Source organism: Rhinoderma darwinii, chromosome 4 (genome assembly GCF_050947455.1).
Source record: "Rhinoderma darwinii isolate aRhiDar2 chromosome 4, aRhiDar2.hap1, whole genome shotgun sequence".
Taxonomy (NCBI): Eukaryota; Metazoa; Chordata; class Amphibia; order Anura; family Rhinodermatidae; genus Rhinoderma; species Rhinoderma darwinii.
Window position 1 is genome coordinate 331242800 of NC_134690.1, and position 13001 is coordinate 331255800.

Consider the following 13001-nt stretch of genomic DNA (forward strand, 5'->3'; position numbering starts at 1 on the left):
GTTGCAATGCTGCAATTTTGGGAATAGCTCCATCTAGTGACCAGAAATGGGAAATACTATAAATTAGAATTAATTTATAATATTTCCCATCTCGTGAAAAAAATAAAAAAAATTTGAACAATGTTTAATCACCCACACACTAAATGTTTAATTAAAAAAAACAAAACATGTTTTTATGGCAACACATTGCCTTTAAAGATTTGATCTACTTTTTTCTAAATAATGAAACAATTTCTACATTCAAACTATCACACACAATTCCCCATCCATCCCCCAGAAATGAGGCCCTCACCAACTTCAATCAATTTAACCTATAGAATATATGTTAATCCATATTTTTTCCTATCAAACAAAATATTTATTCCGTATTTCCTATATTACAAAATATTCCCATTCACAATGATCTCCCCATGAAACATATCTCTTCCTCTATTAATAACCTTTCATAAAAAATGAAAACTATAATAAAAAGTAATAACAGTCAGTGGTCATAAAAAAATAGGAAGATACTCACGTCCGTCGTTTTCACCTATAGGAGCCACCATTTCCCATAGAGCTCTGATTGCCCACAGGTACTTGGTTGTCCACAGGACTTAAAGATTTGATCTACTTTTTTCTGACCAGTGACAAAATTTCTGCATTCAAAACATCACACACAATTCCCCATCCACCCCCCCCCCACCCAGAAATGACACCCTCCCCAACATCATGTTTAAGCTATAGAATATCTGTTAATCCATATTTTGTCCTATCAAACATAATATTTATTCCCATATTTCCTATATTGCAATATATCCACACTTACAATGAACTCCCCATGCTACATATCTCTTCCTCTATTAACCCCTTAACGACCAGGCCTATTTTGGCCTTAATGACCAAGCATCCTTTTTTATTTTCACATTCCAAGAGTTATAACTCTTTTATTTTTCCGTCAACATAGGCGTATGAGGGCTTGTTTTTTGTTGGAGGAGTTGTGTTTTTTAATGGCATATTTTTTTGGTGCATATATTATATTGATTAACTTTTATTAACTTTTTTGGGGGAACGGAATTGAAAGGAACGCTATTCCTGCATTGCTTTTCGCGTTTGAAATGTATGCCGTTCACCATGCGGCATAAATACCATGTTACCTTTATTTTATGGGTTGGTACGATTACGATGATACCACATATGTTAGGTTTTTTATGTTTTATTACGTTTGCACAATAAAAAACCTACTAAATAAAAATAATACATTTTTGCATAACCGTATTCCAAGAGCCATAACTGTATTATTTTTCCATTGATATCGCAATATGAGGGCTTGGTTTTTGTGGGACAAGGTGTAGTTTTCAGTGTTACTATTTTGGGGTGCGTGGGACTTATTGATTAACTTTTATTATATTTTTTTGGTGGGGGAATGCCGAAAAAAAGCGATTTTGATGTTGTTTTTAGCGGGTTTTTTTGTACGGCGTTCACTATACAGTTGAATTAATGTGTTAACTCTATTCTTTTTGCTGTTACGATCGCAGCAATACCATATATGTGTACTCTTCATGTTTGATTTTACACTTTTATTAAATAAAACCACCTTTTATGGAAAAAATTGTTTTATTTTATTTTTACTGTTCACATTTTTTTTTAATATTGTTAAAAACTTTATTTGACTGTTTTTAATTATTTTTTTAAGTCCCACTGATCACAGATGTAATACTTTCGTATACTTAACATACCAAAGCATTATTGCCTGTCAGTGTAAAATTGACAGGCAATCTATTAGGCCATGCCTCTGGCATGGCCTAATAGGCATACAGCCAGGGCAGGCCTGGGGGTCTTTGTTAGACACCCGGCTGCCATGGAAACCTGTTGGCGGCCGGAGATCGCATTTGCGGGCCGCCGATGGGTGACAGAGGGAGCTCCCTCCCTCTGTCTATAGTTTTAAATGCTGCGGTCACTATTGACTGCGGCCTTTAATGGGTTAAACGGCTGAGATGGAAGGTTTCTTCAATCTCGGCAGTTGCAGCGGGAGCCTAGCTGTCAGTCATAGCCGGGCTCCCGCGGCTATCGTGCGGGCACTGCTTCTGTGCCCGCACGATCTCCATCACGTACATGCGGGAAGGGGTTAATAACCTTTCATGAATAAATCCTCTAAAAAAAACAAATAACAGTCAGTGGTCAAAAAAAATAGGAAGATACACTTGTCCGTTGTTTTCACCTATAGGAGCCAACATTTCCCATAGAGCTCTGATTGCCCACAGGTACTTGGTTGCCCCCAGGACTTAAAGGTTTTGACTTTTTTCTGACCAATGACCCACAATTCCCAATCCATCCCCCCAGAAATGAGGCCCTCTTCATTATTACTCATAACCTATAGAATATTTGTCACATCCTAATTTTTCCTATTAAACATAAGATCGCTATACAAATAAAAACATTATTAAAAGTCAGTGGTCAGAAAAAATAGGAAGATACACACGTCCGTGGTTTTCACCTATAGGAGCCACCATTTCCCATAGAGCTCTGATTGCCCACAGGTACTTGGTTGCCATAGGACTTGACATACTTTTTTCTGACTAATGACACAATTTTCACATTCAAAACATTATACACATTCCCTCATTTATCCCCCCAGAAATGACACTTTCTCTACAACATTACTTTTAACCTATAGAATTTGTTCTATTACACATAATATTTGCTCCCACATTTCCTGTCATTCTCCTCTTGTTGAACATCCATCCCTGTTATAAATTCCCTCCCTTTCCTCCATGAGGCTTTTTCTAGTACAGCTGAAATATTATCCATTTTTTTTGTTACTCGATAAATATTCTACAATTATTCTCCTAGGACATATTGTGTGTAATCTAGATATTAATTGGTTTTCTTGTCAATCGTTCCCACGTCTAGATTACAGAGGTCGGATACTTACGTCTTCATCCTTTTCTATAGCCATTTCTTCTCCCATAGAGCTCCATGTGACAACTGATACTTTGTAGCTTTGAAGTGTTGTATATTTTCAAGACGTCCTATAAGACAAAAGAGAAATATGAGAAAAAGTCTCTATTAAAATATACATTTAGTTTTTCAGAGAATAATAATAATCCCGCCACTCCTGACCCACAACCTCGATTTACTTTCCTCTTTTGGGAAGGGCTCTCTTCTCTTGTTTTAGGTCATGACCAGACGTGGCGTATTTTTTCCGCCACTGTCCGCATCAATGCCGCACATAATCTGCGTTGCAGATTCTGTTGCGGCTCTGCCTAAAATGGGCATTAACCCCTTAATGGCCAGCCTATTTTGGCCCTTAATGACCAAGCTATTTTTTACGTTTTTCAATCGTCGTATTCCAAGAGCTATAACCTTCTTATTTTTGCGTCGACATAGCTGTATAAGGTCTTTTGCGGGACAAGTTGTATTTTTTAATAGCACCATTTTTAGGTACATATTATTTATTGATTAACTTTTATTAACTTTTTTTTGGGGGGAATAGAAAAAAATCTGAAATTTCGCCACCCTTTTTTGCGTCCTAAATCTACGCCGTTTACCGTGTGGCATAAATAACACAATAACTTTATTCAGCGGGTTGTTACGATTGCAACGATACCAAATTTGTATAGTTTTTGTATGTTTTACTACTTTTACACAGTAAAAACCCTTTTTTTTCAAAATTATTTGTTTTTGTGATTCCATATTTGAAGAGCCGTAACGGTTTTATTTTTTCGCCGATGCAGTTGTATGAGGGCTTTTTTTTTGCGGGACGACTTGTAGTTTTTATTGGTACCATTTTGGAGTAGATGCGACTTTTTGATCACTTTTTATTACATTTTTTTAAAGTCAGTATTCACAGAAAACAGCAATTTTTCCATAGTTTTTTATTATTTTTTTACGGCGTTCACCGTGCGGGTTAAATAATGTAATAGATTTATAGTCGGGGTCGTTACGGACGCGGCAACACCAAATATGTGTAACTTTTTAACTTTATTTAGTTTTTTTAATAGTAAAGCATTTTGTAAGGGGAAAAGCTGGGTTTTTCATTTTTTTTCACATTTTTTTTTAAATTAACTTTATTAAACTTTTTTTTCACTTTTTTACTAGTCCCATTCGCATTTATAATACACTGCCATACTTTTGTATTGCAGTGTATTACTGCCTGTCTGTTTAACACGGACAGGCATCTGCTAGGTCATACCTGCGGCATGATCTAGCAGGCATTCACTCCAGGCAGCCTGGGGGCCTTTATTAGACCCCCGGCTGCCATGGGAGACACAGATACTCAGCGATCGTATCGCCGGGTGTCGGTGGGGGAGAGAGGGAGTTCCCTCCTTCTCTCCAAAACCACTCAGATGCAGTGCTCGCTATTGAGCACCGCATCTGAGGGGTTAAACATGTGAGATCGATACTAATATCGATCTCACACGGCAGAGCAGGGACGCTCCCAGCCCTCAGCTGCCTCTAGCAGCTGAGAGCAGGGAGATCTGACAGCTCCCTGCTCGACGTAAAAAGTCTATGGCATCGGAATAAGGCCCGTTAGTGACCGACGTAAAAACACGATGGGCCGGTCACTAACGGGTTAAATTGATGCGGACAAGCCGTTGCGTATTGAGGTGAAAGTATTTCCCTTCTCACTATCAGTGCAGGATAGAGAGTTGGGACAGCACTTTCCCTAGTAAAAGTAAAAGAAATTCTCACTTACCTGGCCGTTGCCTTGGTGACGCGTCCCTCTCTTGACATCCAGCCCGACCTCCCTGGATGACGCAGCAGTCCATGTGACCGCTGCAGCCTGTGATTGGCTGCAGCCGTCACTTGGACTGAAACGTCATCCCGGGAGGCCGGACTGGAGGAAGAAGCAGGGAGTTCTCGGTAAGTATGAACGTCTATTTTTTTTACAGGTTGATGTATATTGTGATCGGAAGTCACTGTCCAGGGTGCTGAAACAGTTACTGCCGATCGTTTAACTCTTTCAGCACCCTGGACAGTGACTATTTACTGACGTCGCCTAGCAATGCTCCCGTAATTACGGGTGCACAGACGTAGTCACCCGAATTTACGGGAGCCCCATTGACTTCCTCAGTCTGGCTGTAGACCTAGAAATACATAGGTCCAGCCACGAATGAAGAACTATCATGTTCGTAAAACCAATACGCTGCGCAGCACACATAACATCGGTGGATTTCATTGCGGAATTTTGACTCTCCATTGAAGTCAAAGGAGAAATTCCGCAATGAGTCCGCAACAAGTCCGCTACACGTCCGCAACAGTCAGAGTATGCTGCGGACACCAAATTCCGCACCGCAGCCTATGCTACGCAGCGTGTAAACTAACCTAACTAAAAAGCTGTGGAAAGCAATAAAGAAACGTGTGTACTGCGGATTTCCACAGCGGACTGTCCGCTGCGGAATTCCAGAGCAATTCCACCATGTCTGGTCATGCCCTTATACTTTGTAATGTTTTGCATTGGGGTCTGTTTTTGTACCTCTCTATCCTACAATGTACAGCACTGCATAATATGTTGGTGCTGTATAATTTATGGATAATAATCATTCTATGATCCGCTGTACATTTATATTCTTATTCCGAAAGTTCATATTGAATTTTTAGTAATTGTTTTCTCAAATAAAATTAATAAATAAATAAACTCTCTCGCTGTCAGATCTTTCATTTTCCATATTGTGATCCTTACCCTGTTATCAGCGCACTGTCTGCATTTAGGTCTAGTAGCCGCATGTTCACTTCCTCTGACTCTTGCAAAATGGCTACTGCTACCATGGCAACCAGTGCAACACTGGCCCCATTATTCTAAACAATACCTAAACTGTTCCTCTGGAAAAGACTGGAAGAAATGTCAGTTGGAAATGATATATCATGCTATGTAACTGCTAATATATAACATGTGAGCGGGGCTTATGTTTAGATACAATTGGCCCCATTTATCGAAATTGTCTATGGCCCAGTTCACACAGAGTTTTTTTGGCGCTGATTTTGACACGGAAACAGCGCCAAAAACGTCCAAAACCGCCTCTCATTGATTTCAATGGGAGGCATTTTCTTTCCGAGGTGGCTTTTAGCCTCACACGGGAAAATAAAGCGGCATGTCCTTTCTTGTCGCACTTCCACCTTTGACCGTCTATTGAAATTAATAGGTGGCGGAAAAAGCGTTTTTCACTGCGTTTTTTTCCCACGACGCTCAATGGCCACGGGAAAATTACATTTTGAGGCAGATTTTTTTCTGCCTGCAAAATCCTCTGTGTGATCCAGGCCTAAAAGAAAAGCTGTTCTTGTTGCCCATAGCAACCAATCATAGTGCAGCTTTCATTGACCTCTGATTGGTTGCTATGGTCAACAAGTCCAGGTTTTCTTTTAGACAATTTAAAAAAATCTCCCTTAATAAGTGTCAATATTGACCGCAGCAACCAAACAGATCACTACCTTAAATGTTAAACTAGCACTAGGAAAACTGTATTCTGATTGGTAGGACTTACACTTTATAGCTATACAAGTTGTATGTAGGGGGCCATTAGATTTTACTATTTCCAAGCTCTTTCCAGGGCGAGGGGCGGCAATAATTTTCCATGTTGTGAACTTGACCTTGTTATTAGCGCTCTGTCTACATTCATGTCTAGTAGCTGCATGCTCACTCCCTCTAACTGACTCTAGTAAAATGGCTGCTGCTACCATGGCAATCAGTGTAACAGTGGCTGCGCTGTTCTAAAAAATACCTAAACTGTCCCTCTGACTGTCCCATTGGATCCAGACCATTTGGGAGCAAGGCTGGCATTAAATTTATATGTACCCTTGTACCCCTATGAAGGGGCAGAGCTAGGGGGGCTTGTAGGTTATGTGCTCCAGATGCTAGGTGCCTTACAACTATGCCCTCGGGCAACAGAGTCACATTGATCCTCCTTACCTTCACATTGTCAGCGCTTTGCTCTCCATGTATCTGCTAGTACAAACAGTTTTCATCCTTGTGACAGACAGTGGCAGTCATCTTCATGTGATGTATGTCGGACAATCTGTGGAACTGACAGTAGAACTGCTGATTAAAAAGGGGCGTGGCTTAAACATTGAGGCAATAAATGTCATAGTCAACCACAGCAACCAATCAGATCACTGCTTGGAATTTTAACCCCTAACCACCGCAGCCAGTTTTTACCTTTCTGACACAGCCCACATTTTTAAAATCTGACATGTGTCCCTTTATGTGGTAATAACATTGTAATGCTTTTACTTATCCAAGCGATTCTGGGGTTGTGTTTTCATGACAGTTTGTACTTTATGTTAGGGCTAAATTTTTGTTGATGCATTCTAATTTTATTTAAAAAAACACCAAAATCTATTGAAAATGTGGAAGAAAATTTGCATTTCTCTGCTTGTAACACAGATAATGATACCACCAAAATACTTAATAATTATCATTTCTCATTTGTCTACTTTATGTTGGCATCATTTTCTAAATATCCTTTTATTTTTTTAGAACGTTAGAATTCTATAAGTTTAGCAGCAATTTTCACATTTTCAAGACAATTTCCAAAACCATTTTTTTTTTTAAAGACTAATGCCCCATGCACACGGCCGGCTGCTGATGGCCACGGACAGACACCAGTGCTCCCATATAATGTATGGGAGCACAGTCTGTAAAAAGAAAAAAATAGGACATGTCTTATCTTTTGCAGAGTCTTTCTACGGCACGGACACCTTCCCGTAAATATATGGGAAGGTTTCTATCGGCCATAGAAATGAATGGGTCCTAAATTACGGACGAAGTCTACGGTCGTGTGCATGGGGCCTAAATCAGGTCTGAAGTGTCCTTGAGCAGTGTAAATATTAGAAACCCCAACAAATTACTTAATTTCAAAAACTGCAATAGCCCCAAGAATTATATTTTGATATTTTGCCCCCCCCCAATATATACCGTAAAGTCCCTGCGTCTTATAGTCCGCAGTCAAGGGACCCGGCATCGCCGGGCGCCATGACCGCTTCCTTGCTTAACCCCTTCTTCACCCATGACGTGTCGGCACATCATGGATCTGGAGGGGGGTGATGTATGGAGCGGGCTCACGCGCTAAGCCCGCTCCATACACTGCAGGTGTCAGCTTTTGACATGCTGCTATAACGGCCAGGAACAGCAATTTCACTGTTCCTGGCAGTTTAAAGGGCTTATGCCATAAAACACATGTATCCTCCCTATCCATAGGATAGGGGATACATGTGTGATCGATAAGTAAAACGGGGATCGAAAGTTACCAAGACCGCTGCACGAGAAGCTGTGACTTCCGCGTTCTGTGTCCGGCAGCTTCATAAAGATCAATTTGATTCTTCTGCGCATGCATGAGCGGCTCTCCATTGATCTCTATGGAGCTGCGGAACAGATAAGCCGGACACAGAATCCGGAAGTCCAGGCTTCTCATGTAGTGCTTTGGGTGACTTTCGCTCCCCTGTTCTCCTTATTGCTGGGGGTCCCAGCGGTCAGACCCCCAGCGATCTCACATGTAGCCCCTATCCTGTGGATAGGGGATACATGTGTTTTATGGCAAACCCCTTTAAATAGTTAAATGCCGTGGTCAATAGCGACCGCAGCATTTATAGGGGTTTTTCTATGAAGGACATTTATGACATATTCACAGGATATAGGAGATTTTTGAAGCAGCACTAGTCCCGAGTATGGTGCGGTGCACGCTGTCAAGCCAGGCAAACCAACTCCAGCACGATGTATATCCAAAGAAGTAGTAGGACAACAGCACACGTCTTCAAATCATCAAAGTGGTTTTATTGTCATGACCTGCCTAGGTAGAGTCGTGTGTTAACCTTAAACCATACTATCCCCCACCCCCATTTAGTAACGACACATGACACCGAGGTTGGATGTGAAATGGCCACAGCAGCCGTTTATTAATTTCACAGTTTTATAAAAACAATTTAAATCCGAAACATTCGGATAACTAGTTAGGAATCCACCAGAGAATTCCTCCTAATAATTCACATGACCCAACATGGGTCAGAATCATAAATAACCATTAAACGTTAACATTAACCCGAGCAGAGGAAGTCCTTGAAGCCCCTTCAGATGTTCCTTTCAAGAACACACCGAATTAGCCATCTGCAAACCACTAATTACCTCCAGCCGTAAACCAGCTCGGAAGCACCGTTCACCTCTGCAGATGGCTCCACCCACTAGAAGTCCACTTCAAGGGGATAACACCCGTTGAAGCCCTCAAGTGATATACCGACCACTAGAAGTCCACTTCAAAGGGATAACACCCGATGAAGCCTTCAAGTGACATACCTTCTACCAGAAGACCACTTCAAAGGGATAACACCCGATGAAGTCTTCAACCATGTACCTTTTTTGGGGGACGCATACCCCCGATGCGACCCCCCCACCATTTTGTACTGACTGGCCTCAAGGACTCCCCCCGCCAGCTGCCATGACAACAGAACCTACTCCGGAAAAAAGAAAAACATGTTAAATAAACACACAAAATAAAACACAACGCTCATATACGGACGTACAGAAGACCTAAGGAGTAACAAAACAAGGGTGGGAGGGTGGGAGCTTTGCTTCTTGTGTACTACTCCTCCCGCTGCTTCCGGCTCAATGCCGAGAAACAGCGGGAAGCGCAGTAACGGCCCCCCCGTCCCCCCTAGCTCCTCCCCGTCCCTCCTTCAGCTTCTTCACCTTTCCCTCACCTCTTAACATTAACCCTTTCCCTACCAGGACGGTCATGTCGGCTTCCCTCAAGCCTGCAGCTGCGTCCAGCCTCTTCTTGACCTGCCTAGGTAGAGTCGTGTGTTAACCTTAAACCATACTATCCCCCACCCCCATTTAGTAACGACACATGACACCGAGGTTGGATGTGAAATGGCCACAGCAGCCGTTTATTAATTTCACAGTTTTATAAAAACAATTTAAATCCGAAACATTCGGATAACTAGTTAGGAATCCACCAGAGAATTCCTCCTAATAATTCACATGACCCAACATGGGTCAGAATCATAAATAACCATTAAACGTTAACATTAACCCGAGCAGAGGAAGTCCTTGAAGCCCCTTCAGATGTTCCTTTCAAGAACACACCGAATTAGCCATCTGCAAACCACTAATTACCTCCAGCCGTAAACCAGCTCGGAAGCACCGTTCACCTCTGCAGATGGCTCCACCCACTAGAAGTCCACTTCAAGGGGATAACACCCGTTGAAGCCCTCAAGTGATATACCGACCACTAGAAGTCCACTTCAAAGGGATAACACCCGATGAAGCCTTCAAGTGACATACCTTCTACCAGAAGACCACTTCAAAGGGATAACACCCGATGAAGTCTTCAACCATGTACCTTTTTTGGGGGACGCATACCCCCGATGCGACCCCCCCACCATTTTGTACTGACTGGCCTCAAGGACTCCCCCCGCCACCGCGAAACAGGCCTTGACCACCTTAAGCCTGTGAGTTCCTCCACACCACCACCGCCCTTTCTATGCCTTCTGCTATAGCCAAGCTCCAAATATCAATGCCAACCTCGGTCAGATGAACCCCGTCACTCCTCCAGAAATTCCCCAATCCTGACTCCAAATCCCTATGCCTCACGCAAATGCCCCCGTTCTTTGCCACAAAACGGGACACCGCCCGGTTAACTTTTATCCGAGCCTTATTGACTCTCTCCACCGATCTAGCTAACCGCCAATGCTTCCTTGGGACTATGTCCGACCACACTACCACCAACTTGGGATAAGATACCCACAAACACAACAAATCATGTTTGATATCCCGCACCAACTCACGAAAAGGGCGGACTCCTAAGTCATTCCCACCCACGTGCAACACTAAAACCTCCGGAACCCTATCAAGCCGCACATATGTCTGGAATTCCGCCAACACCCTGTTCCACGACATACCTCTAAACCCCAGCCAATGCACAACCGCATCCTGTCGCGGAATGCGCAACTGGCGACCATCCGGGCGGACGTCCGCCCTCAAAGCCCCCCAGTGCACGTACGAATGACCCATCAACCACACCAGACAAGGAGGCGAATCTGAAACGGAAAACACAGTTAGGCACCACCATATACATTTGCAAGCATAAACAACAAAATTACAACATATGGGGGCGGACATAGGACTTAAACCTTTTAGACTCCCAACGACCAATACGCCTCACCCCCTCATCATCCAACCCCCAGCGCCCTGCTTCCGTTGCTGCGCCAATCCGGAAGGAATGAGATGAATATGAGCCTGCCGCAACCCCAACCGCCGTCAAACATTTTTTAAAAACAGCTCCAAACTGAAACCTGGACAAGAACGACCCGTCCACATGACATAACAAAGGCAAATCTGGAGACCCCCTGTTTTTTGTAAAACCACGCATGCACTCTACTGGGCACATGACCGACCCCGGGAGAGCGAACAAAACTATCAGTTTTCCCTTCCCTAATTGGTCAGTTTTTGATCTACGCAACCATACCTCCAACCGATCTGCAAAAAGGCTCACCTCCCCAGATCTCAGCCCCCCTGCCTGTTTAGTACTTGGCGACACCAACTCACCTATTCTAAATGCTCCGAAGAACGCCAACGAGAAAGCCAACCGAAACAAACCCATTTCATCTGAAGAACGACATACCGATGCCAATGAACCACCCAACAAGCCCAGCAAAGCAAACGACACCGGCCTTCTACTATCCGCCTCCACCCTACCTCTGCGCAACCCCTTCAAAGCCTGCGATACCAGAAATTCCTTCGATACATCCCGCAAGCCCCGCAACTTAAGCCCAAACGCCACCGAGGATACAAACCGGTTCACCTTCGCTACTGAAAACCCCGCCTCCCAGGCATCCCCTAACCAATACAAAAGTGCCACCAACCTGTCTCTATCCGTATTGACATCACCCAACTCTCTTACCCACTCCTCCCACTGCCTCCAACAAGCAGCATAAGCCCTCCACGTCGTGCCCGCCAAAGACCTTTGTAACAGCTGCTCTACGGGACCGATACCAGATCCCATAGATGATCCGGACACGCCAAACCAATACGTTCCGCTCCCGGAGCCAATTGCCGAAACCGGTCCCACTGCGAGCGAGAAAGAGCATCAGCAACACAATTCCGTACACCCGGGACATGCACCGCCACCACCCACGCGTTCAGCGACAAACACACCAACACTAAATGTCGCAACAATTGAACTACCGGAGGAGAGGACGCCGTGATGTTATTAATGGCAAGCACCACACCCATGTTGTCGCAGTAAAAACGGACCTTCTTATCCCTGAGCCTGTCCCCCCAAATGGTAGCCGCCACCACGATGGGAAACAGCTCGAGCAGGGCCAGATTCCGCGTCAATCCACTGGACACCCAGCTAGCCGGCCATTGACCTGCGCACCACGGACCTCCCCCGTAAGCTCCAAAGCCACCCGCCCCAGCCGCATCCGTGAAAATATTCAGATCACTCGTATCCTGCGCTGGGGCCATCCATAGCGAGCGACCATTGTACTGGCCCAAGAAGTCATCCCAAACCTGAAGATCAGCTCGGTGCTCCTCCTTGAGCCTCACAAAATGATGCGGCGCCCGCACTCCCGCCGTTGCCGCCGCCAACCTTCTACCAAACACCCTCCCCATCGGCATAATCCGGCAGGCGAAATTCAACTTCCCCAGCAGCGACTGAAGCTCCCTCAACGACATTTTCTTCCTTCTACAAGCCCGTCGCACCTCCAGCCTCAAAGCACCCAGCTTATCCGCCGGGAGCCGACACTCCATTGCCACCGAGTCAATTTCGATTCCCAAGAAACAAATCGTCGCTACCGGGCCCTCCGTTTTTTCCGGCGCCAAAGGGATCCCAAAATCCCTCGCCACCTTCTGCAGGGCATGAAGCAAGTTACCGCAAACCGGCGAACCCCCCGGGCCAACGCACAAAAAATCATCTAAGTAATGGATCAACGAATCGACCCCGGATACTCCCCTCGTTACCCACTCCACGAAGCTACTAAACGCCTCGAAGTATGCACAAGAAAGAGAACACCCCATCGGAAGGCACCGA

At 44.2% G+C, this 13001-nt stretch overlaps 1 long non-coding RNA gene across 1 annotated transcript; it reads right to left on the reverse strand.

Moving 5' to 3' along the window:
* Positions 1-2873: 2873 nt before the first annotated feature.
* LOC142761245 (uncharacterized) lies at positions 2874-6981 on the reverse strand. The gene is made up of 3 exons (XR_012883575.1): positions 6887-6981; positions 5663-5812; positions 2874-3008 (listed from the first exon to the last, which is right to left on the reverse strand). It is a non-coding gene; the product is annotated as an uncharacterized LOC142761245 (long non-coding RNA).
* Positions 6982-13001: the final 6020 nt, after the last annotated feature.